The following is a 12,965-nucleotide window of genomic DNA, read 5'->3' on the forward strand; positions in this document are numbered from 1 at the left end:
AACCACCGGAGCAACAGAGCCATCCAGGACAGGGGTGGGGGCATAGATGGCAGCCGGAGGAACATCGCCAATTGCCACAGCAACAGCAGCCGAGCCAGCAATGGACAGGCCCAAGGCAATAGCAGCCGAATCAACGATGAGCAGCAAGCCAAAGTAGCCAGGCGAACATGCAGTGGGCAGCGACGCCTAGACAGGGACATGTAGAAAAGAATGCTGCCAAAGAGCGGGAAACGTGCAGCGATCTCAGCCGTAGAGAGGAATGCGGAGTTCGCGAGGTGCTGCCTCTCAGAACTAGTTGGAGGATTACCCGGAGACGATCAGCAATTAGCGGCAGTCATCAAGGTCGGAGGAGCAGAAGTGAGGGCCATGGTGGACACCGGGGCAACGGCTAGCTTCATCTCAGATGAGCTAGCAAAGAACCCGGGAATCGCCGGAGAACGGAAAGCAACAAGGAGACTAGTAAAGTTGGCCAACGGGAGCCACATAGAGACTCAAATGGTACTCTTAACAACAGTAAGCTTTCGCAACATGAAAAAGGATTTGAATATGTTAGTGTTGCCAGGCATGGGAGACAGCGCGGTGCTTGGATGCGATTTCCTCGCAGATTTCGGCACAACAATCAACTGCGCAGGCCACCAAGTCACGATCCCGAGGAGAGAAAGATGGAGCGGATACCTGGAGGATAGGCTGTCCATAGCCATAGCTGGACCCTCGGAGGAATGGGAGCGCGAGCGGGACAAAAAGTTCATCGAAGAAGAGCTGGCGGCGTTCACAAATCAGAAGGGTTGTTCAAACATAACCCCGCATAAAATCACGATGAAGGACGACATCCCAATTAAACAAAGATATTACCCAAAGAACCCCAAAATACAGGGGGAAATCAATGAAAATGTGGAAGAACTGCTGGAGAAAAGAGGGCCCACCTGAGTGAGCTGAAAGCCCAAGCGCAGGAGTCGGCGCAGGCATAAACCACAGAAACACGAGAGAAAAAAAACAAAAAACCAAATATATATATACATATATATTAAAAATATATAAAATAAGAAAAAATATTAAAAAAGAGGGAAAAAATGAAGAAAAAAAATTTAAAAACAAACAACAAAAAAAAAACAAAACAAACAATATATAAAATAAAAAAGGAAAAAAAATGAAAAGGAAAAATGCAAGAAAAAAAAAAATAATGAAAACAATATATATTAGAAAAGAAATATAAAAAAAAGGTAAACAAAAAACAAAAAAAAATAATTATGAAAAAATATACAAAAAAAAAACAAGAAAGGAAAGCTAACTTCGGGCGGAGCCGAAGTTTATATACCCTTGCAGTTGAGTCGCAGTCCGCTAGGTGGCGCCACGCATCTTATATTATATATATATATAATATATATATAATATATAATATATATATATATATTAGATATAAAGCGGATCGTATATAGTTGGCCGATCCTTATGAAACTTGGCAAATCGAATTATTTTGCCAAAAGAGGAATCCATTGAAACTCCCATCCTTCTAACTTGAAAAACAACGAAGTTATAGCATTTCCGATCAATCAGTTATATGACAGCTATAGGATATAGACGGCCGATCCTGATGACATTTAGCAGATCGTATAAGTTGGCCCAAATTAGAATGCACAGAAAGTTCCATCCTTCTAACTTGAAAAACAACGAAGTTATAGCATTTCCGATCAATCAGTTATATGGCAGCTATAGGATATAATTGGCCGATCCTTATGAAATTTTGTACATAAGATATTTTGGTCAAACATAACATGTGTGGAAAGTCCCAACCCTCTAACTTAAAAAACACCAAAGTTATGGCATTTCCGATCAATCAGTTATATGGCAGCTATAGGATATAGTCGACCGATCCCGGCCGTTCCGACTTATATACTGCCTGCAAAGGAAAGAAGGGTGTGTGCAAAGTTTCAACTCGATAGCTTTAAAACTGAGAGACTAGTTTGCGTAGAAACAGACAGACGGATAGACGGACATGCTCATATCGACTCAGGAGGTGATCCTGATCAAGAATATATATACTTTATAGGGTCGGAGATGTCTCCTTCACTGCGTTGCACACTTTTGACCAAAATTATAATACCCTCTGCAAGGGTATAAATATATATATACACAACAGGGGGAAGAAGGGGGGAGGTGGATAAGGGTATCCACACGCAAGGAAAAAAAAAAAAACAAAAGAAAAAAACAACAAACAGCTGGAACCACGAAGCTTCTGTCGTTCCCGAAGAAGGGGGGAAGTGTAGGAGATTAGATCTCCCACACGCCAAGACAGGTGGCAAGAGGTGCAGCAGCGGGGGGGGGGGGGAACAAGCAAGTCAGCACTGCAGCGTCGGATGGGCCGGCGCGGCAGTGTTTAGAAATACGGAAGAAGAGAAAGGCATCAAGGGCAGACGGCATGCGGTGGCAGCAGCGGGGGCGGGGGAGCCGGCACGGCGGAGCGCACGGAAGAAGGCGAAAGAGGAATCACCGTGGAACGAAACGGTCCCGGCCGGGCCTCCGCGGCCGCGCTTGAAGGTCATAGGAAACAGCGGGGACGGCAGGGAACGAAGCGGCCGGCGACTGCGCAGCTGTGTTTAGAAAAGGCACAAAACACAGAAATTCATTTGGAATGACCAGGGGGGGATCGCGGGGTATCTGGACGAAGTCCGATGACCGGCACAAAAACAATGCGGATCGGAGGCCCAAGCAGGGCAATGGGAGGCACCTCTGGCACTTATAAGGAGGGCCCCTGGAGCAAATCAGGACCGAGTCTTCTAGGGAAGCTGGAAGAGCTGAGTGAAAGACCCCCCGTGGGTAAGTTTGACATTCAAGTAGGAAAGTTTCCTTTGAGGAATTAGGAGTACAGGCTGAAGGACCCCCCGTGGGTAAGTCCGACAGAATTAAGTGCGGGCTTTTAAGCTAGTGAGCAAGGATCTTCGATTAATAGCTTAAGGACCCCCTGTGGGTAAGTCCGGCGGCAGTACGCGAGACAAGCAAGGAGTAAGGGGAAAGGATCAAGGAGCCGCGGCAAACTGAGGCCCAAGGGTAAACGAGTCGGGTGGAGTTATTCCCGGACACTACAGGTATCCTGGTGTAGTAGCGGCGACGATGGATCAGCCTGGCGTACGCCTTGCCTGCTCCTGACCGTTCGATCCAGGTGTGATCCTGTAACGCGAGGGATAGCCAGCTCGGGAACTCAAGCCCAACAGTAAAACCACGCAGGAACACCCCGGGAAAGTTAAGAGAATCCTGATCCAGGCGCTGGAGCGTATGCACAGCGTATCACCTGGAGTGTTTGGAGACGCGACGCCCAAACCTCTGGCCTACGATAGATCCTGCGGGGCGTAGGCACGCAGGTGTTTGGAGGCGAGTGGCGAACGCGACCGGGGGCGTGTCCTGTGCGGTAGGTAGGCCCTTCGTGCCCTGATCCGGCCGCTAAGCAGCGAGGAGCATATCCTGCCCGGCGTATGCCTGGGAGGTGAGCCACTCGGCCTGTTAAAACGGATTAGGTGCCGGCCACGGCGAGAGGGCAAGTGCAGCGAGCCAAAGATTCAGAAGGTCCACGGCACCCATAAAGGAAGAGCAGCAACAGCAGAGGCGACGACGAGGGAGCGACGGCGACAACGAGGAAGCAGCAGCATCGTCGAGGGAGCATCAGCGTCAGAGGAGCAGCGTCGACGAGGGAGCATCAGCGTCAGAGGAGCAACGACGACGAGGGAGCGGCGACGACGGACAAGCAGCGGCCCCGCAACCAGACCACACGACCTGCCGGGCGCAAGCTTTGGGAGGGCGTGTGTATTGGCACCAACCCGGAGCTGGGATCGGGGATCGACGGGAGGGCGAGCGGTCGGTCGGCTTAGCCAAACGGCCGGTGAGATTTTCTTATTCTTTGTAAAGAAAAGATAATAAAGGGGATTTGATTGAAACGAAGCATTCCGTGTTATTTCTGGGCTCGGGCAATCACGTCGAATCTATAAATTCGGTGGAACCGTCGCGGGCAACTCTTTTTTTTTTTTTTGAATATATGTATGTTATATATTGTTTATATATGTATATTGTGTCACTGTCACTGTTTTTGTTGCTTTTTTTTAAATTATATTAACTACAGTCCACCCGGGGTCGCCAAAATGTTAACTTAGATTAGTTTATCTAGTCGCGAAAAACCGAAAGACAAAAAGGTGGCTGTAAATTTAAATATAGCAACTACGAAAAATACGCTCGGTTCAACTTTATAAATTCGATTATATTTTTACCAAAAGAACTTAAGCCTAGCTTATCTATTGCGGCGAAGCGGGGCGAATTCACGAGAGACCGCAAGTGAGCTTTTCTTGCGCTATAATTTATGGGTTTTAATTTTGTTCACAGGCAATTGTTCATTTATGTTGGCAATATTTTATTATTCACTTTAACTCGACTGTTTTGGAAGTACCTATGCGCCAAGAATTGAAAAGAGGGTGAAACATTTCAGCTCAAGACGGATTTTAATTTTTGTTTTCTCTTACTTTCAATTTTTGGCACAAATACCTGCGGTTCTGATTTCGGATCCTTTAATCCTGCTGGAACTTTCTTGGTACGATGATTCCTTTCAGTTACTAAATTTGCTGAATAAATCCTGAAAGTTGCCAGTTGCTAAATAAAATTGTTGTTTCGCGACGCGGACATTAAGTGGTTTCCCTTTTTGTTTATGGTTTTTTTTTTTCGATTCACACCACTACCATTGCCAGCAACTCTTTTATTTTATTTTATTATTTTTTGTGTTTTATATATACTGTGTTTTGGGTCCTGGTCACTCTAACCTAATAATTGTGCAATTTTTTCTTGTGGAAGAAAACAATTTTATTTTGTTGTTATATTGAACAATTATCTCAAATAATCCAGCTGAGACCTCATTACCACTCGTGTGTACATCTTGCACACGAAGTCTACTTTTGGTCGCTGCAAAGCGGTGGCTGCTATTGGCGAGTAGTCCAACAACGATAAGTAAGACTAAAGGAGTGTTGGTTTTACCCCTCGCTCTACGTATTGCGTAAGTGGGAGGTCGTTCACAAATTATCCTGAAGACTTTTGGTTCTAAACTGAAAACTATTGGTATAATGGAAGAGTCATCTGCTCGCCCTCTGCCTAGAAACATGAGATAAATTTGAGAAGAAGAGACAAATATCTGGCGCAGACCCTGTAGAAATAAGATCCCAAATCCACGACCGGCACTCTGATCTATCTGCCTACCTTACAGGTATGCCTGAACAAACACGGACCATCAGCTAAATGGTGACAATTAGCAGTGTAACCTGCACCATTACAAACGCCAATACAATTTTGGGCAATACTTCTACATATTTGGGCAGGCAGCAGCATACGTTCAACTACGTCTCCGCTGGCAAATGTACTACCTTCGTTGGTAAATAAAACAAGCAATTCAAAATGTCTGTTTCAAACTCCTGGACGAACTGGCAGCCGAAAACGCAAAGACGTGACTCAGTCATCTTTACCTGCTGTCGCACCACGCCCGATCCGCAATGCTAAATTGCAGACCTCAACCCCGCTCAACAAGACGGCTGATTCTTTCTTTGCAAAGGCATTGGGTAACAATCGAGTCGCGATTCTGTCTGCTAAAGCAGATCAAATGGAACAGGATCTGGAGGATGTTGATTCTATCAATGGGGATACAAGTGCCCTTGAAGGAGATGACCATTCTGCAAAACCTAGCAAAACCCCTGCTATCTGCGTTCCGAACGTAAGCGATCCGGTCTTATTGGAAACTGCTTTTGATCATAGCATTGGCTCCTCAAAATACTACATTCGTACTTCCAAATTTGGTATTTCCAGAATATAAATTAATTAAATTAAGGGGTAAGGATAGTTGTATGTCTTCAGTAGAGCGGTTCCCTGGCGGTTGCCTAGGGTTCTTCCTTCTCGCTGAAAGTTAAGTTGGGAGTTACTAACTCCGTTGTTACCGCCCTTGAGGCTGAGGAACCAATCTTACAAGTGAATTGAATTTTACGGCTTGTGCCGGAGTTATGTGTAGGAGTTCTTTATTGTGTGAGACTCAAGTATAAACTGAAACTTAAAGCTAACAAAAAATGTATTGCATAGCGGCCATGCAAATATGGAGTGTTCGCCGGCTATGCACGAGCATCCGGCCAGACGTTGTGTCAGCAGTTTGGCCAGAGCGAGCTCCTAGTTAACTACTCCAGTTAACTACTCCCCTTCAAGAATGAGGCCGCCCTCGGCCGACCCTATTTGGGCGATCATCTCCTTTAGTTGGGCCGCGGTTCTGCGGGCCTGAGTGACCCGCCGATAGGCCAAGCCGATGGAAATCAAAGCGCAGCATATTGCTCCCGCTATGAACACCATCTGATATATTTGATGATGGTTGATCTTCTCCCCGAACTCCTTGATGTGTTCCAGGTTACGTTCACTCAGCTGGTGAAGGTAAGGAAGACTGAAAACGTTGCGTTCCATAGTGACGTTCAGGGAAGGCGAGCTGGCCACTCCTGGAGCCCTCTTCTGGGCTGTGTCATGATTGACCAATCGGGTTTCCTTCGGTGGCACTTTCTTCAAAGGTGACGAGATATGTGCCCTTATATGGGCACAGTTGCCATTATCCACACACTCTCGAGCTGAGCTATCATTTATAATTACAATCCCCTCATCAACATAGGCGATGGGGTGTAAATCGTTGCTGTGCCTCCAGCGTGGAGCTCTTGAGCGCATGATCTTCTTTGCGCCAGCCGACAAAATGTAGCCCCTGCTGTCAAAGAGCAGTTTTCTACTGTGTTGATATTGCCGTCGCATTTAGCAATAACATTGTCCTCCAGCCTGAGTATGGTGTCGTGATGTGACACCGGGAAAACGATGATCTTGTTGCAGGCCGACTTAATCTTTGGAAACCTAATAATAAAGTGTAAGATGTTATTGGATTGTAAAATCTTAACGGACGATACGGACAAAACATCCCTAATCGAGGTCTCGGTGGGCTCTTCCATCCACACACCTTCCAGGTCTGCATGATCTAAGATGCTAGGGCTAACGACATTAACTTTGGCAAGTGCTACTGCCAGTATTAAACCCTGCAGCTCCATTGTTATCATCCTATTTCGAGTTAAAAGTATCTCGAATAGGTGCGCTGTATCAATTTTGGGACTTTTTAGCTGACCTCAGAAGTTGGTTGACGGTAGCGGAAATTTTATCAATTTGAATTTGTACCTTGTTGTTAATTCGAATTCTATAAATTTAATTTTCTTGAAGTCTTCCGCGTCCGGCGTTCCCGCCACTACTTTCAACGCGGTCCCTAGGAAGTCTAAGCTTCTTGCTACCCTATGATGGATGCTCAATGAGTCGAGCCGGTCGCGCAGATGGGTGACATCAACAATCAAGAGTTTCTGCATGTGAGACTGACGGAACATGTTGGATATCCCGTTAGTTTCTTCTAAGCCGCGCCTATACTTCGAGAGATTCGCTGAATGTTTCACAAACGCGAATTCCTCCCAAATTTTTTTACGGTCACGTTCCGCCAGTGTAATTTGGTGGTAGCCAGACTTTGAATCGAGCGTTGTGAAGTATTTGGCCTTGCCTAAATTCCCTAGTATCAATTCCCTAGGCATGGGGTAGCGATCCGGTATTGTCCTCTCATTTAACTTTCGAAAGTCTAATACCAGCCGCATTTTACGGTTGCCAGATTCGTCGGTGCCCTTTTTGTCTACTACCCATATTGGGTTATTGTAGGGGGATCTCAACTTCTGGATTATGCCGTTTTTTAGGAGGTCTTGAATTTCGCCATTGACGAAATCGGCTGCCCCCATCGGGTACGGGTAGGGTCTGGCATAAATGGGCTCCTAATCAACTGTGTCTATTAGAAGCTTCATTTCTAGCCTCGCTACTCTTTGTCTGATGACGGGTAGTAGAGCCTTTACCCTAAAAAATTAATGACGTCCGAATCATATTTCTTAATGGCGTCGTCGTTAATTTCTTGAGCCGCGTCTGAAGCTGCGGCGGTATATTTCACCCCGGATTCACCTGCGCCCTGCACGACGTGGTTAACCCTCTGCCTTTTGTGTGGGCCCGATCGATCGGACTCTGCCGGCTTCCTGTTTTGGTGTGCCGGGGCTAGAGAGGGCTTGAGCATCCTGGAAAGTGATGGATCAATGTCCATGGGTTCAGGGGTGCCTCCGCTGTGTGGGGCAGAGCTTGTGCCTTGTATTGCTTGGCGTAGTACGGATTTTTGTCCCGAGATAAATGGCCTGATAATGGCGAGAGCTATTTACGTAGTTCCTAAAGATATAATATGCAGCTACCGCCTCTTGTCGCCAGGTATGCTTCCTGCGCTCCCGTAAATTCGGGCAGGCACTTGACGGCATCTAGGGGATCGTCACATTTTACGGTGTCCCTAATTTCTATGGGTTCATACGCTTAGATTTTGGGAGCTTCCGCTTGCGCGGGAGCGATTTGTACAGCGTTCACCTGTTCGGTCAGCCGCTGTATAGCCAGGTGAAGTTCATTTTCCCTACGTTGGCTCTCCATACTGGCTTCTTGGACGGCATGTTGTTCGGCCGCCTGTATAGTGGCTGCCATTTGTCCCATGCTGAAAGCCATTTTGGCATGTATGAGTGCTCTAGCGTTTGCGCTTTTTGGGGTGGAAGATCTGGCCGGTCTTTCGGACTCTGACTCAGAATCACTGGAAAATTGTCTAACGCTTCTATAGCGTCGGAAGGGATTGCTCATGTGGAGCTGTAGCTATGTATAAAACCCGAGAAAAAAAAAAATAAAAATAACAAATTCATGCTTGGATTGCATGCCCACAGAGGCAATTGGTAGGGTGAGGAGGCTCGCGAGGGCTGAGCCGTCGTTTTAGTGACATATGCCATAAGGTCTGATTGGAAGAAAATTTCGGTTAATGAAGATGATAACGAAGCTATAATAAATTTTAAAACTAGGAAACATTTTTTTTGTCAACTTGGGAGATACAGAGTCACTGTTGAACGTGCTTCTCGTAGAAAGGATTTACTTCAATGCCAAAGATGCCAAATTTTTGGGTACTCTAAAAAGTGGTAAATGTAGTCGCCCTCATGCTACTGGATCCTTACGCTGTGTAAGCGATACATACTTATGTATAAACTGTGGCGGTAACCATGTCTCAACTGATAATAGCTGCCCAGTCAGAATAGATAAATTTAAAAAACTTACACCAATGCCTAGACTCCCGATAACCAATGATCTTCGTGGATTTATACCTTCTGAAGCCCTACGAACAAATATATCATATGGTGATATAGCTCGACCCAAGGATATGCAACCAAGGACTAGCTCAACCTTGCAGAGTGACGCAAGCTCTTCTTCCGAACCTAGGCTCAGTTATAAATTCACAGTAATAGATAATGCCATTCGTGACATCAATTCCAAACTGGACACTCTATTTAAGCTGATGCAGGAAAATGCAGAGTCCAACAAAGCTTTCAGAGAGCTGGTTCAGGTTCTCATTGCGCGTTTGCCGAAATGATTCAACAAACAATAAATATCGGATTGTGGAACGCTCGTGGGTTAGTCAGAGTTTCAGAAGAGCTTCGATTATTCCTCAGCATTCATAACATAGACATAATGCTTGCCACAGAAACTCACATGCGTGCTGGTCAGCGCATCTACCTGCCAGGCTACCTCATCAACCATGCTTATCACCCCAGTGGCAACATCAGGGGTGGATCTCCAGTCATTATAAAGGATTCCCTAAGTCACTATCCCCTTCCCCCTGCCTCTAGCAATGACAGACAGATAGCGAGAGTACAATTACAGACTTCGGATGGGAATGTCACAGTAGTGGCGATATACCTACCTCCAACGGAAACATGGATACAATCTGAATCCTTGCTGACCGGATTTGGAGGCAAGTTCATTGCTGGCGGTGATTATAGCGCTAAACATGCATGGTGGGAACACTCACGAGCCTGTAGAAGGTGTAAGCAGTTGCAAGAAGCCATTGCAAATGGTCGTACTTGCCACGGGTGAACTCTCTTTACTCTCTCTCTTTACTCATATAACTCTCTGTTAACACCGTCAGCGCTCGATTTCTTCATAATCAATGCATACGCTATGGACAGGCTACAAGTACACTCTATTCTACACCTGTGATAAATCCGCAGCGCTCACGACTCCTTGCCAGAGGTGCTAATATAAACTCCTTCAAAGCCCACCTAGAGCAGCTGGGCGAGATAAACATACAAATCCAGGAACCTTCTGACATTGACAATGCCATCAGCACTTTCGTGCGCATTATAAACCAGGCTGCTGAGATAGCTGCACCCAGCAATCACCGAACCTCAGATATTTCTAGACATCTTCTCCTACCACATAGAATTGGTGCGCTCCTTAATCTAAAGCGAAGAGTCAGAAGAGAATTTACAAGAACGTAAAACCTAGACACAGACGCTAGTTCTAACTACTCATTGTGGCGTATCAGAAAATGGTACAAAACTCAGCCGACTCTAAAATCAGCCATTAGAAATCCCTCGGGTGATTGGTGCCATACGAGCCTAGAAAAGGCTGAAGTGTTTGCTAACAACCTAGAACTTCGTTTCAAGCCAAAACCAGGAATGTCGCTAGCTGACGTAGACTCATAAAGGCCCATTAGCCTACTACCATCTCTGGGAAAAATCATGGAAAGACTGATCCTGAATAGATTGCTTTCTGACGGGAATGTCACCAGTGCGATTCCGGAATCCCAGGTCGGCTTTCGTCTTCAACATGGAACTCCTGAGCAACTACACAGGGTTATCAACTTTGGTTTAGAAGCATAAGAGAGGATGAGTATGCAGTTCTTTCTTTTGACAGAGTGGGGCACCCTGGGCTCCTGTATAAAGCCAAAAGTCTTTTTACACCACAAATGTTTCAGCTTGTAAAAAGCTTTCTGGAAGATCGCACTTTCCATGTATCTGTAGATGGATATATGTCGTCCATCAAACCGATCTCTGCGTCCTTGGCCCTTTTTTATATTCCATATATACTTCGAACCAAACTCCAATTACGGAAGTGAACGAACAAGATTTTTTAATTGCGACATATGCGGATGACACTGCTGCCCTAACCAAAAGTACCAGTATCTTGACTGCCACATTTGCTTTACAAGAATATCTGGATGCGTTTCACCAATGGGCCATGAACTGGAACATCCGAATAAATGCGGACAAATGTGCTGATGTAACATTCACCAATTGTAGAAGTACCTGTCCTGGAGTCAATCTCAACGGAAGTCCAATAAGAGCTTTTCCTGAGTATAAATATAAATATAAACACTCTAGATAAAAAACTTACTTCTGGCAGACATATAACTTGTATTCAAAATTCTTTCAAAAACAAAATGGCTCGGATGGCTTGGCTACTTGCACCAAGCAATAAGCTTACGCTAGGATGTAGATCCAAATTTATAAATCAATTTTAGCACCAAGCCTTTTCTACGGGCTACAGAGTTATGGTATCGCTGCTAAAACTAAAAACCCATACAAGGATCTCTGGAGCTCCGTGGTTCATCCGAATAAGAGACATTGAAGGTGATCTCAACGTGCCCAAAATCGGAGACAAGCTGCAAAAACTTTCTCAAAAATATATGCAACGTCTGAACGATCACCCCAACAGCCTAGCCAAAAGACTTGGCACCGCTGCTATTAGCAGCGCCGATACAAGAACTAGAGTCAGGAGAAGACTAAAAAGGTTCCAGACCGGATCTTGACATAATAATTCCATCAACCACATTTAATTTCCATTCATGTAATCACTTCTTGCCCTAAGCATCGCTTAGAAGTAGTTTTATTATTAAATTGTTATTGACTATTAGATTAATCAGCCATTTGGGTAGCAGTGCGCTAATCATAAGAATAAAATTTCTACATACATAAAAGTAAAATTCTTGATGAGTAGAAATTTGATTAGTATAAAGAATTATTATAAAAACATTCGTAAGAAACAAAATCAACGAATATATCAAGTACTATATGTCAAAACAATGCTGATAACCTAAGTTATGCCAGTGTAGAATTTAAATTAATTATGGCCGGCTAGATTTCGCGAAGGTTGCCAAAAACTAAATCTTTGAAGATTTATCACAGCCTTAAATTTGGTAAATTTAACAAAAGAATCTTAAATCTTTCTTAGAATTAATTATGTATAATTATCATCTTATATAAGAATGGTTCTTCTGAAATAAAGATAGTTGCGAAATCAGAGTGAATCGTCTCGTTACTCAGTGTTTGAACTACGGCACTTAAAACCAACCTACTTCGAGTGATCCTGTATAAAACGGTTCACAAGTTAGAACTCTCTATAAAAGCTATCTACTTCGCGCGGCTTCAGTGTAAACGGACCACCAGTAGAACTTTCATCATCGAGTGGCTCCTGGACCAAAAGTAGAACCCGCGGCACACCAGTCCACTTCGTTGTTGCTCCCGTGAAACGGACCACAAGTAGACTCCGCGTTACCCTACCTACTTCGAGTGTTGCTCCCGTGAATCGGACTAGGACCGGCCGATAAGGAATCAGCCGAACCACCATACCATCTGTACTTGAGGAGAACCAGCCCAGGACTTCAAGTACCCCAGCCACTCCAGCCTGATCACAGCAAGCACCTGGTCAACCTGAGCAGTCCCTTGCAGAATCCAGATAATTTAGTCACATTTCATACATTCTTTGAGTACGACTTCGGGATCTACGGTTTTCCCCGCTAGTGCAAATTCGACATAGTGGCCGCATAACGCTCAACGGATTATTTTCGATAGGATCAAAACCTGTACACAACTCATCAACAAAAAAAAAAACCAAATGGAAGATACATCGCAACCGTGGGATCAGACCGTGGGACCCCGTAATCCAAATGCTCCTTGATGAGCTAAAGCTCAAGGAAGGATATTTCGAAGAAAGACTCAAACAGCTCACTCACTCATGGACCCAGTTTAAAAGGAATGATGCCAAGCTCCACGAGCTAG

The sequence above is a fragment of the Drosophila ananassae genome, unplaced genomic scaffold (assembly GCF_017639315.1).
Source record: "Drosophila ananassae strain 14024-0371.13 unplaced genomic scaffold, ASM1763931v2 tig00000107, whole genome shotgun sequence".
Lineage (NCBI taxonomy): Eukaryota > Metazoa > Arthropoda > Insecta > Diptera > Drosophilidae > Drosophila > Drosophila ananassae.